This window comes from Mesoplodon bidens (assembly GCF_964165515.1).
Source record: "Mesoplodon bidens genome assembly, chromosome: 2".
NCBI classification, from domain to species: Eukaryota; Metazoa; Chordata; class Mammalia; order Artiodactyla; family Ziphiidae; genus Mesoplodon; species Mesoplodon bidens.
Genome location: NC_138177.1, coordinates 127,360,937 through 127,374,539, shown reverse-complemented (window position 1 = coordinate 127,374,539; position 13,603 = coordinate 127,360,937). Strand labels below are relative to the sequence as shown.

The window sequence follows — 13,603 nt, the reverse complement described above, 5'->3', positions numbered from 1 at the left end:
TCCGCCGCCTTCGGCGTGGGCTGTGGACTCTCAAGGCTTTCGCGCGGGGCCGTGGAGCTTGTGCCGGCTGGTCTACTCCCGGGCGGGGCCGGCGAGACAGGCGCCCGGCCTCACCTGGCTTCCCTGTAGCTGCTTCTCCCTCTTGCGGTCGTTGGCGAGGCGGAGTCATGTTTCCACATTAAGAACGGGTGAGGCGGTTTAGTCCCCCACAGCATGGTTTGGAGCCAAGCCTTTGGGTTAAAGGAATTTGAAATTTGCAAAGAAAAAACGGAACAGACAACCCTTTTCTGCCTGGCCTTAGAGGATCTCAGGCAGTGGTTAGCATGTGAAAAAAACCTGGGGCGTACTTTTCACCTGACAGATCCCTTGGTTTTGCTTCTGGAAAGCTTCCTGGGTGTATGTTGCAGCGCTGTTCCCTTCGTAGATTTTTGCAGGGGCCACAGTTCCATTCTCCCCAGTGCTAAAATGTAGGTTAACATCCCCGCCCCCCGCTCCACCTCCCCACCGGTTAATTCGGTAGTAAAATGGAGCTTAAGTAGTTTTCCGTAAGTGCACACAATAAGGGGCTTGGGACAGGTGATGCAAAACTTGCCAAATTGCTTCCCTTAAGAAAATCTACTGCCATATCAAACAAGAGTTCTGGTTATGTTTAAATCACCATTATACATTTGAGGGAATTTTAGGAATCTGCATCAAACGCCATTTTCCAAATGAAAAAGCTAAATTTCCCAGCGTTGAAGAACTTGCCCCAAATCTCAGGTCCTGTGGGCTGACCTCATACTTTGTACTTTTATTAAAAGTTCTATCTCCAGCCGGAAACTATTTGGTGGTGGGAGTCCCTTAGTTCAGAGACTGCGAGGTTACCTGAGTGATGTGAAGCTGTGGAAGAATTAATTTGGAAATTAAACAGCAATTTGAAAGGATAGGCTTTAGTAAAAAGGAGAGGTAAGAGAAAATTTTTTAGGGTGGAGCAGTATAATGGCGTGCAGTTTACCTTACCTATTGAATTTAGGATTATTTCGTTGGAGATACATATATTTTCTGAACAGGACCTAAAATTCTTTCAGGAATTTTCAAAAAGCTCTTGGTGGACAGGAGTAATCAACTCAGTTTTGCATTTGTGTTATGGAAAAGAAGTACAGTGATGTTACAAAATAGTGTTAACCCTTTTTTTTTTAATCTGGCTTTATGACACATTGTTCTAGGGTTTTCTTCTCTCTTTTCTTTTGTTCCCTATTTCCCTTTAGAATGAAATGAAGATAAGAATGTGGAAGCCAAAATTTATCTTGCATTTTTGCCCAGCTCCCTAGTTGAACATTATCTGATATACAGCCTTTGGTATGAGTAGCCACAGCCTAATATTACCTATGTTTCCAAGACATAACCTGACAGGGGATACTATTAATGGCACAAAATTAATTTAAAATTATAAAGTTTCATGTGAAACATTTTAAAAGGTAACAATAAAAGTAAATCCAAACTTTTCATAAGAGAATGGTTGGAGGAGTTCTGAAAATGTGTGCAATAAGATGTAGGCAACATGTCTTGAGAAGACCTCTGAGACTATCTTTTAGTTGCTTCCATATTGTTTATGGGCTCACTCTGCATCATCCACCTTCACTCCAACCATTTCTTTAGATAAGAAAATACCTAAAAGTTGAGGTTTTGTCAAATGTGGGTGGTTTGGCTTTCTTTAAGGTGACTTTACTTATCTCTGCTCTTAGGAACTATTTATTAATTTCACAGTTTGATTCTTAGAAGTAATTTTATTTCTCTCATTACCAAGGTTTTAGGAGTCATTTTATCATCTTTTTCCTCAGTCTTCTACATCAGGATGTCTCAGGTGGGTTATAAACTACCTGCATTTGGATTACCTGGGATACCTGTTAAAATGCAGATTCCTTGGATTCCCCAAACAGTTTTGGGGGAGTGTATGTATGTGGGTGGGCATGGTAGGGTGGTACAGGGTACATTCTTAGGAATAGAGGAGTCTTAAGTCTCTGTATATTTCATGGAGCTGATCTGCTAAAATGCCCACAGACTGCCTAGCTGTGGACTTATATGTGAAAGAAATAAGGGCCTCTGTTAATTTACTCTTGTGGCTGAACCTAATCCTAATTGACAGAATGAATATCTCAAAGTAAAATGAAATGTATGCATCACCTCTTAAATATGATGAGACATAAAATATGATGAAACAAAAGTTTTCCACCTTAACAGAGATTGGTAAGCTTTCTCTGCCTTGCAGTTTAATTTTTTTCCCACTAGAATGAAGATTCTATGGCAGAGACTGTGTAGTTTTTTCACTGCTCTATCTCCAGCTGCTAAACAGTACGTAGTAGGAATTTAGTAAATATCTGGCGAATGGATGAGTTTCTTATCACTAAAAAGAAAGCTTATCTATAGGTGATGTAATTCAGTTATCTTTCCTAGGAACCTTTTTTTTTTTTTGCGATACGCGGGCCTCTCACTGTTGTGGCCTCTCCCGTTGCGGAGCACAGGCTCCGGAGGCGCAGGCTCAGCGGCCATGGCTCATGGGCCTAGCCGCTCTGCGGCATGTGGGATCTTCCCGGACCGGGGCACTAGCCCGCGTCCCCTGCATCGGCAGGCGGACTCTCAACAACTGTGCCACCAGGGAAGCCCCCTAGGAAACTTATTATGAAATCTTTCTGCATGTTTGTCAGATTTATTTATTCTTGAAATTTAGCCATTCCACCATGCTGTGTTTAGTTGTGAGTTTGATTTCATGAATATTGACTAATATTTGGTCTGATCTGAGAAAATTTCCTCTTCTTTTATATTGTTCCGGTCTGTTCGCCTCCCTGCTTCTGAAACTAGTATTATTGACTATTGATTATTTTATGATTATTGACTATTTTATTTCTTGGAGCTATCTTATTTTTCTAAAGTCCTTCCTTCCATAATTTTCATTTTATTATTTTTTTCCTTTAAGTTCTGAGAGAATTCTTCCAACTGAGCTTTAAGTTCACTGGTCCAATTTCTTTTACTCTCTTATGTTTTATAGTAACTCACTATATGCTCAAAAAGGACCCTCTTCTTTGAACTGCTGGTTTTTTCATTGCATACATTAATTTTCTTTAATTTATGTGTTCTTATAAGAGACTTTAAAAAAATTTTACCATCGGTAACTGAGATGAGTCCCTGTGAAGACTGGATAAGTCCATGCAAGTATTTAAAGATAACTACTTTTTACTTTCAACCATTCATTTCTCAATTCCTGTATCCTCAGGTATGCAGACAGATGCTATAGTTCAGGGTTGGAAGTATGGTTGACATTCATTATTTTATCTGTCAACTGACTCATTTCTTTTGAGAATAGCATACTTCCTCATTTGGAGCACTACTTCTCCCACTGTAGCATGTATTCTGAATGAACTCTTCCATATTCCTTGCAATGAGCAATATGTCCAGCTGGGTCATAGCATTCTGCTCCCCTGACTCAATGAGGTAGTCATGTGACCAAGCTGAGTTAAGCAGAGTCCTATGAGATTTTTTTCAAACTGGGTCAAGAGGGAAGAGCCTTCTCTTTCTTGTGACTGAACTGGGAAGATATGAGCCAGGAGGCAGTGGTGGCTATAATTACAAATGAATGGAGACTTCTGGTCTGGTAAAATGCACTGATGCCAAAAAAGAAACAGAAAGGAGAGCTAGAGAGTGCTAGTTTTAGTCTTTCTGAGGCTAGTTATATCCCTATGATTTGATTACATGATTCATAATTTTTTCTTTCAGTTTGTTTAGATATTTGTCACCATCTAAATGTTGCCAAACCAAACTTGAGTCCACTCACCTGTGTGTAGTAAAGCCAGTCTACTGACACTGGGTTGTGGTGAAGGAAAGTGCAGTGTTTATTGCAGGTGCCAAACAAGGAGTGTGGACTGCTAATGCTCAAAACCCCCTAACTCTCCAGTGACGGGTTTCAGGGAAGCAGTTTTAAAGGCCAGGTGAGGGTGGGGAGTCGCAGGGTGAGTGATCAGCTCATGCAAAATTCTCTAATTGGTTGATGGTGAGGTAACAGTGTGGTGTCACAGTGGTTAACATCATCAATCCTCAGGCTCCAGCTGATCCGGGGGCTCTGTGCTCATGATCATCAAGTAGTTAACTTCCATTTGGTGGGAGTTTTAGTATCTGTAAAATGACTCAGAAATGTGCATCAGACACTGTTACCTATGTTCTTCAGGGAGGAATGAAAACTTCTGTGACTGATATATGGCAGATTGACTGTTTAAATTGTTACCAGTTCTCCTGGCCCAACTAATGTTTTTGTCACTACATGTTCACATTCTTTCAATCATTAATTCTTGAGCCACGCTTTTGTGACTCAGGGGGAGTCCTGGGAGACTATGGCTTTTCTACAAACAGGAGGCAGGCAGAGGACATGGGGTTGGAGGGGGGTTCCTGTCCTGGGAAGTACCCACAGGGTCCTGCTTGGTTACATAAAGATCTCCAGTAAAAGAGAATTTTTCAAGAATACTCTAATGATGTTGATATTTCTTAGGGAGGATGCCACTTAACTCCTTGGTAAGGTTTTATATCATTCCACTATGTTACAGAACTCTATATAATAACAGAACCCATATGACTACATTGGGGAGATTATCCGGATTGCTTACAATCAGGTGCTGGTCTTCCTGAGGAGCTTCTCAGGTGTTTGACAGCTAAGCTATTTCTGTGACCTATAGTGTTTTGTCTTTTGGGGGGAGTTTTACTTCATGAGACCTCTAATCTCCTACCTAGTACAGAGTAGATGGAAGTCCCTAACTTATTTTTCCAAAGCCTCTAGTAAAGCTCGTGGTTTCAAGTGCACTATCCAAGTCTACTGAGGTTTGAGAGGAGAAGGAGGAGGATGTGGACCTATAGTTAGGCTGCTGTATTCCATATTTTTCTGTGTTGTGTTTGTGTGTGATGGAATAATTTACAAGAAAGAAACATTTGGGGTTGAAAAGACTGTGAAGGATTCAATTATGTGATTTTTTTCCCCTATGCAAAATTGTATTAACCAGCTTCCAAGAGAGTCCCTAATGATTCATGCTTCCTGGTATTTATGTCCTTGTGTCATCCCATCACAAACCAAGTATGGCTAACCTGTGTAACCAATAGGATATTGCAGAAATGACAATGTGACTCTTGACACTAGATCAGAAAGAAATTCCTGCTCCAGTCTTGCTATCTCTTGGATCTTTTGCTTTGGAGGCAGTCAGTTGCCATATTCTGAGGGCACCACCAGGGAAGCCCTCAGGCAACATCTTGACTGCAGTCTTATGAGAGTCCCTGAGCCAGAGCTACTAAGCCATATCTGGATTCCTGACCTACAGAAACTGTTCAAAACAATAATTGTTCATTGTTTTAAGCAGTTAAGTTTTGGGAGAATTGTTACACAGCAATCAATACATGATTAATATAAATATCCTCATTGTTCTTAAGAAATCAACTGGATAAATGGTAGTAGAGTTTATTCTGATGGAAAAGATTAGGGGAAGAACAAATACAAACCAACATATTTCTTCATTGGACTTGTTAATTATGAGATGCCAAGAAGAAATTCAAGTGCAAATGTCAAATATGCAGTTGGACATAAGATTCTTGAGTTTTAGAGAGAGATCAGAGTTACGGAATGAAATTTGCGAGGCATCTGTATATAGATTCTATTTAAAATTATAGGAAGAGATGTAGATAAAGAGAATAGAGCTCATCACTGAGTCACTCCTGACATTGAGGAGAGGAAGAAGAGCTAGCAAAGAAGTCAGAAAAGGCACAATCATTGAGATAGGAAAAGAAACTAGCCTATGTGTTAAGGAAGCCAAGAGAATAAACTCTCCAGAAGGGAGTGATCCACGCTGTCCAGTGACCTGAGAGGCTGAGCAGGATGATAGCAGAGAAGTTGTCTGTGGGAGGTGGAGACATAGAGATCAGCAGCACCTTCATGAGAGCAGTCTTAGTGCAGTGGGGGAAGAATGAAGGACAATTGGAGTGACTTGACAAGAGAATGGGAATGAGGAAGTTAAGACAGACATCACTCACAGGGTCACGAAGTTTTGCAGTGAAGAAGAGGTGAGAAATGTGATGGTAGCTGGGAGAGGATATGAGGACAAGAGGGGGGTTTCTATTTGATGTATTTATAATTAAAACATTTAAGATACAGGATACAAGGCTATGTTTGTAAGCTGATGGGAATAATTAAGCTCAAGAAAATAATTGATGATGCAGGAAAGGGATAATTGTGGGAGCAAACCCCATGAGAGACTGAGAGGGAATGGAATAGAAGTGGATATGCTGGCCTTTGATGGGAGCCGGAAATACTTCCTCCCTTCTATTAAGAAGGCAATGTAGGCTTTTTCCTGAGTAATACGGAGAGTGTGGGAAGTGAAAACATGTCAGTAAAACTGTCTTGCCATCTCAACTCCTACTCTATATAATTAACTGAAGGAATTAATCTCTGATACAGATTTTGATTGACCATTCATTCGACAGGCATATACTAAACTCCAACAAGTAGAAGTTACTTAGGCAAAATGATAGAATATCTTTCTCTCGGAGATTGAAACCTACTTCGGAAATGGTCATGCAATTAAGCAATTAAAATGCAATAATTTAATGTTGATAATCGAGATGTGTTCAAAGTGCTTTGGATCATAGAAGGAAGAAGGACCCAAGCCTGTTCAGGGGAGACAGGGAAGGCTTCTTAGCCAAGACTTAATGGAAACTATAAGGAAAAGCAGGAATTTGCAATTGAGCTGGTTAACAATAGCCATAATAATAAAAATAGCAGTGATGATTCTGAGACATCTCATTCATGTATGGGAGAACACAGTAAAAAGGTGACGGTGAGTCCTTTTCTACATTTCTTCCTGTGGTTTATGTGAGTGCTTTCACATATTTGCATATTAGCTGTTTAGTGGACTGTCCTTGGAGTTGTCTGTTTAGCAGCACGTAAGTGTACTGATTTAGGCTTGATGGCTCCTAAACCACAACAGATTTTAGAAGTCTTCAGAGTTAAGGAATTGAACATTTCCTTAAAAACTAATATCAATATCTAATAGCTTTCAAGGGGAAATTCTGCATTTTAGGATTTAAGCTAATCTCTGTGAAAACTGTATCTTAAGTATCATGTGTTGAATGTGCATGTGTGTATATAAAATTGAAATTCAGATAAAAAATCTTGGATGTATATGGGGTATACTAGCTAATCAGAATTTTCTCTTTAATCAGAATACTGTTGGTTTCAATATTATTGTTGAATATCTTTCCAAAATAAATCACTTTCCTTTGATGCCGTGTTAATGCTTAAAAATGCATATTAAAATTATATGGAAAAATTTTTAAATGATTTTCAATTTTGTTTCGGTTAGGGTTTTACTATACTTGAATGTTACAGTGTTTAGTTCCCCTCCCTGGGTTTTTTCTCTTTGAATAATTCTAATTTGTGTGTGTGTGTGTGTGTGTGTGTGTTTATGTGTTTGTTTAGTGCATGACAATAGGCAATACAGTTTTATAAATTATATTCTGCCATTAATGCAGAACTTTAGTTTTTTCCTTACAGCCATTCACATGAAGTAGTTTTCTCTTACATCTTCTTTTATTCTAGCTACTTTTTTCCCCTTCATCCTTTGTCTCATCTGCTGGAGAGGTAGCAGTAAGGAAGGAGGCTACAGGGAACTCTAGTCTTCATATCATATGTCATTTTATAGACTTTTACTTTTCTTTGAACTTTAGTGCTAATTCTTTATTCTCTTTTAACTCTGCTTAGTCAGGGCTTTTAATATCCTGCAGGGAGTAAAAATTAATAATGAATTTTAGTCAGTGTATGTGGAAAATACTAATGTAATATACAACCATCAAATATCTGGGTTTCCCTTTTTTTAATGGAAGTTTTGTGTTTTTCAATTAAAAGTGATTCATTAATAATCAATTGGTCTTTAGCTGTACAATAATACAGATAAGATATGTATGTATGTATGTATGTATGTATGAATTCCCAAATCAGAAAAAATCCTTTGGTGGACTGCTCCATAACTATATTATGTACATGGGAAATCTGGTAAACTCAGGGTATGACAAAAACATTGGTAGAAGGGAATTTATAGAGGAGGGGCAGTTTGAATTTTTTGGTCATTAAAGACTGCATGAAGACTATAAATGACTCTGCCTTGAAGGAGCTTCATAGAACAAGGAACATTATCTCCTAGTGTAGTGGACATTTATTGATTGATTACATAACATCTCTTTCCCTTACCCACCTTCCTTATAATACCCAGATTTTTCTTAGGCCATCCACCCCTTTGGTACGTGGCTCATAAGTTCAGGGAGATATACTACTGCCAACTCAGGGGGTAGCCCTGAATTGCCTTAAACTTATAAGAACATTCAGTTCTCCTGGATGCAGTTAGTGTTGGTTGGATTTAAGTCAATGAGTGCGTTGAATTTGCCATGTTCTACAAAAATCATTCCAGCTCCTATAGGAGGGTTTTGAAGTCAGGTAGGTACACAGCTGAAGATGGCTAGTAACTACAAAACATCTGGCAGATACCATAAGGAAGGGGGGAAAATCCCCAAATATAATTTTACAAAGTTGGATCATGAAAATCAGGAAGTTGTGCTAGAATCATAGTAATACCTGTTTAGAAAGTCATCTTGCATTTTCAACTATAGCAATAATCATTAGTGGCATGTTCAAGGAGTTTAATTTATGAGCGTCAAAGATCTGCACATAAAAATAGCCCTTCCTTTAAACTTAATTTTTTTGCTGTTCAGATCATTGAATTAAAGGATTGTTAGTTCCTCAGAGTACCTATATTTGGGGACTAATTTAGGAATTCAACCCAAATAAAAAATTATTCTAGGGGAAAAATTAATTCCCAGTTCTAACTGAAAGTGAATCATACATGAATTTTTAAAATACAATCCATTCATAAGTTTAGAATTTATTGTATCTATGAGAGGTTTGGTAGTGTATTAGAAAGAATTGGGAGATTGGGATTGACATATATACACTACATGTATAAAATAGATAACTAATGAGAACCTACTGAATAGCACAGGGAACTCTACTTGGTGCTCTGTGGTGACCTAAATGGGAAGGAAATCCAAAAAAGAGGGTATATATGTATATATACAGCTGATTCACTTAGCTGTACAGCAGAAACTAACACAGTATTGTAAAGAAACTATACCCCAATTAAAAAAAAAAAAGAACTCTGCTCTAGGAAGGAGTCAAAGAATATTGATTCTAATGTAGCTCTACCATTAATTAGCTATGTAACTTCCCCAAGTCACCTCCCTGGTTCTTTATTTTCTTGTCTGTAAAATAGAGAAGTTGAAGTAGATTTCTTAGATTCATTCAGTTCCAGCAAACTTATAATAAGTTTATCAAATGCCAGAATACACGTTTATTTAACAGTGATTTTAATATGGAGTTTTAAAAATGGGTTTTGAAAAACATTTTTGTGGGTTTAATATTGTTCTTCTGGATCATTAAATATTATTCATAAAAGTAATTTTACCTTAGGGCATTTAATTTAATACATTAGTTAAGATCATTCTAATAATGGTAGCAAGATGATAACTAAATAAGATAGTGTATTAGAGATAATTTTAAATGAATTTTTTACTGATTCTAAATGATTTTAAATTAGTTCACTTATTTTTCAATTATTCTACTGATGTATTGATTTAAGAGGACTTTTGTTATTTCCCCAAATAGTTTTATTGCTTTATAATTTTATTATATACTAATTTGATAGCATTTGTTAGAAATTTTAAACCAAATAATTAATATTTATGTATATATTAGCATATTATATATGTATTATATAATTAATATGTATATAATGTATATAATAATATGTATTATATGTATATATACATATATAATGTGTATATAATAATATACATATGCATATAATAATATGTTTGTGGACTGCATAGGAAAGTCATAAAACCTAACTTTGGGTCCTGTGTGAGAAGGAAACACCTGAGCTAATCTTGACAAATAAATTGGAATTAGCCAGGTGAAGAAAGGAGTGAAGGAAGTCTTGTGAGAAGGAGCAGCTTATACAGAGTCATGGAGGTTTGTTAGTATGGAATATTTGGGGAATTGCAAATAATTTTTATATGACTAGGGTATATAGTACAAGGAAATGAAGAGTGAGATGAAGCTGGAGAGGTAAGCAGTCCTCATGATGGGTCAAGATCATGAGCATACTTATATGCTGTGTGAGGATTTCATATTATACCACTCCCCAATCTATTCCTGATTAACCTTGCTTCTGACTTTTGAAGTCATTTTCCTGTAGACAGTCACACTGCATTTGGAATCTTTATATTTAGTTTTGTCTTCCTATAGGTTATCATTTATAAAGCACCCACTTACTTTTCCACCATATAGTTTTTATTATCTCGCCTTGTATTGTAACTATCTTATGTATTATATCTACACACATTTTAAAACTCAGTGTTATAATTCTTGCTTTCAAATATCAAACATATTTTAAAGAACTACAGGGGATAAGAATAGTCTATTATGTTTACCCATATATTTACCATTTCTGTTGCTCTTTCTTCATTCTCAATGCTGCAGGCATCTTTTGGGTATTATTTCTCTTCTGTCTGAAGAAGTTCCTTTAACAATTCTTTTGGAACAGATCTGCTGGCAAGAAATTCTCTTAGTTTATTTACCTTGATCTGAGACTGTCTATTTTACTTTCATTCCTAAAAGATATTTTCTCTGGATATGGAATTCTGGGTTAAAAATTATCCTTTCAGCATTAAAAAAATTAATTAATTAATTAATTTAAATTTTTGGCTGTGTTGGGTCTTCGTTTCTGTGCGAGGGCTTTCTCTAGTTGTGGCGAGCGGGGGCCACTCTTCATTGCTGTGTGCGGGCCTCTTACTGTCGTGGCCTCTCTTGTTGCGGAGCACAGGCTCCAGACACGCAGGCTCAGTAGTTGTGGCTCATGGGCCCAGTTGCTCCGCAACATGTGGGATCTTCCCAGACCAGGGCTCAAACCTGTGTCCCCTGCATTGGCAGGCAGATTCTCAACCACTGTGCCACCAGGGAAGCCCTTCAGCATTTTTTAAATGTTCCATTTCCTTCTGGCCTCCATGAGACAGCTGTTAATTTGAATAAATGTTTCCCTATCCATAATGCATTATTTCTCTCTGGCTGCTTTCATGATATTTTCTTTGTCTATAGTTTTCAGCAGTTCGATTATGATGAGTCTGGGCATGGATTTTTTTTGTGTTTATTCTGTTTGGGTTTACTGAGTTTCTTGAACGTTCAGGTTTGTGCATTTCCCTGCACATTTAGGTAGTTTTCAACCATTATTTCTTCAAATATATATATATATATATATATATATGTATATATATATATAAATATGTATATGTTTTATTAATGTACTCTTTCTCCACTCTGTCTGGGACTCAGATGACACAAATATCAGACCTTTTATTATTGTACCACAGGTTCCTGAGTTTCCATTTAATTTTTTCAATCATTTTTCTGTTTTTCAGATTACATAGTTTCTATTGCTCTATCTTCAAATTCACTAATTTTTTCCTTTGTCATCTCCATGGATCCCATTCAGTAAGTTTTTAAGCTTGTTATTGTATTTTTAGTTCTAAAATTACCATTTGGTGGTTCTTTATAATTGCTGTTTTATTTCAAGATTTTCTACCATTCCATTTCAAGGTATATGACCTTGTTGGAATGTTTTTATAATAATTATTTTAAATCTTTGTCAGATAATTACAGAATCTGCCATTACAGCATTGGCATTTATTGATTTTCTTTCCCTGTGAGAGATTTCTTGGTAACCCCAAGTAATTTGGGGTTATATCTAGGACATTTTGAATATTATGTTATGAGACTCTGGGTCTTGTTTAAATCCTATGAAAAATATTGATATTTTTATTTTAGCTGGCAGTTGGCCAAGTTGGGTTAAGACCTCAAATTATAACCAGCTTTCTGCGGAATGTGATTTCAAGGTCAGTTCTGTTTTCAAAGTTTTTTTTTTTTTTTTTTTGCCTTACACGGGCCTCTCACTGTTGTGGCCTCTCCCGTTGTGGAGCACAGGCTCCGGACGCACAGGCCCAGCGGCCATGGCTCCCGGGCCCAGCCGCTCCGCGGCATGTGGGATCTTCCCGGACCAGGGCACGAACCGGTGTCCCCTGCATCAGCAGGTGGACTCTCAACCACTGCGCCACCAGGGAAGCCCTGTTTTCAAAGTTTTGATAGTGCAAAGGGTCCTTTTTGTGTGTGTACCACTCACAGTGGCCAGTATGGGATCTGGCCAGTGGTCTAAATACTGGTTCACGTCTCAGAGTTGTTGGTGTGCTGTTTAAGGTCAAGTACACACATATGTAGCTAGGGTTGAGCACTGTAGTTCATAAACAATTTGTGGTGTCACTTTCCCACAATCCTTAGTCTGCAGTATTTCCTGTACTTACCTGTTTCCTGGGGCTCCCCTTTTTGGTCCTCTGGCCAGAAATATGTCTTTATTTACTCCACTCTCATACTTCCTATGACTCTATCATAGGAAGGAATTCTAAATATGAAATTTGATGCAAAGTAGCAAGAAGACAAAGGTGGGTGGGTGGGGAGGAGTTGCCTTACCCTCTTTGGACCACAGCTCATCTACAGGAGATGAAAGTTCTCCTCACTTAGAGTTTTAGGCTCCCATACCTCCCATTGCCACCTTTGCCGTGGTCACTGAGCCACCATTGGCTTGTTTGGATCTGGGGCATGAGAGAATGGAGAAAAAAGGAAGAAAAATAGAGCTCTTGCTTTTTCTCTGAGTGTTAGGGGACACTTTTCTCATTTCTTGAGCCAGAACTGCAGGAATTCTCTTGGCATTTGCTGTTCCTGACCAAATTCCATTTCTGAATTTCAGGCTGAATTGAGTCCAGACACGGGATGCCAGAGTAAAATAAAAGTTAAAACTCAGTGTCAGTTTAGTGGCACTCTGATTTCTGTTTTTTCTTTCCCAGTCTGCTTGATACAATTTAATTCTTAGAATCCTCAAGTAACTGCCCTATGCATTCTGTTCAGGTTTTATAGCTGTATTTGGTGCAGTAGTGAATTATTAATAAATAATTATTTGGTTCATTATGGATGAGAGGTTATCATAGCTTCTCAATTTAGGAATTTTTCAATGAAATACTTTTTAGAAATAATCTGTTTTATTTTATTAGGGGAAGTTTAATTCCTCTCTTATAAAAGTATTCTTTTAGATATTAAATTGTCTTTTGTTATCCTGAAGGAATTAATGTTCTTCACATTATTGTTTACTCCACAAAGTATTTGCTACAGGTTTAGTATGTTACTGATTTTCAAAAAATTATGTTTTATGTGTCTCCTCAGTCTGATTACTATTTTAAAGTGCACAGTGTTTGTAGATCTTAATGTGTTCTAATAATTCAAAATGAAACAAAGGCCTAAGTGTTTCTGAAGAAATAGTCAAAATGTTAAACTATATAAAACCAACCACCATAGTACAAAATATCCTATCAATCAAATAGTCTGAAACATTTCAATAGCATTTGTTCTTTGAAAACTTAAGATACAATAAATGAAAATTTGTGTTAC

General features: G+C 37.4%; 1 long non-coding RNA gene across 1 annotated transcript in view; it reads left to right on the top strand.

The window, feature by feature from the left end:
• The first annotated feature begins 10 nt into the window (after nucleotides 1-10).
• Nucleotides 11-13,603, top strand: part of LOC308612319 — a 121,662-nt gene continuing 108,069 nt past the window's right edge. The window contains exon 1 of the long non-coding RNA XR_014015099.1: nucleotides 11-188. This is a non-coding gene — a long non-coding RNA (uncharacterized lncRNA). The remainder of the gene's footprint in view (nucleotides 189-13,603) is intronic.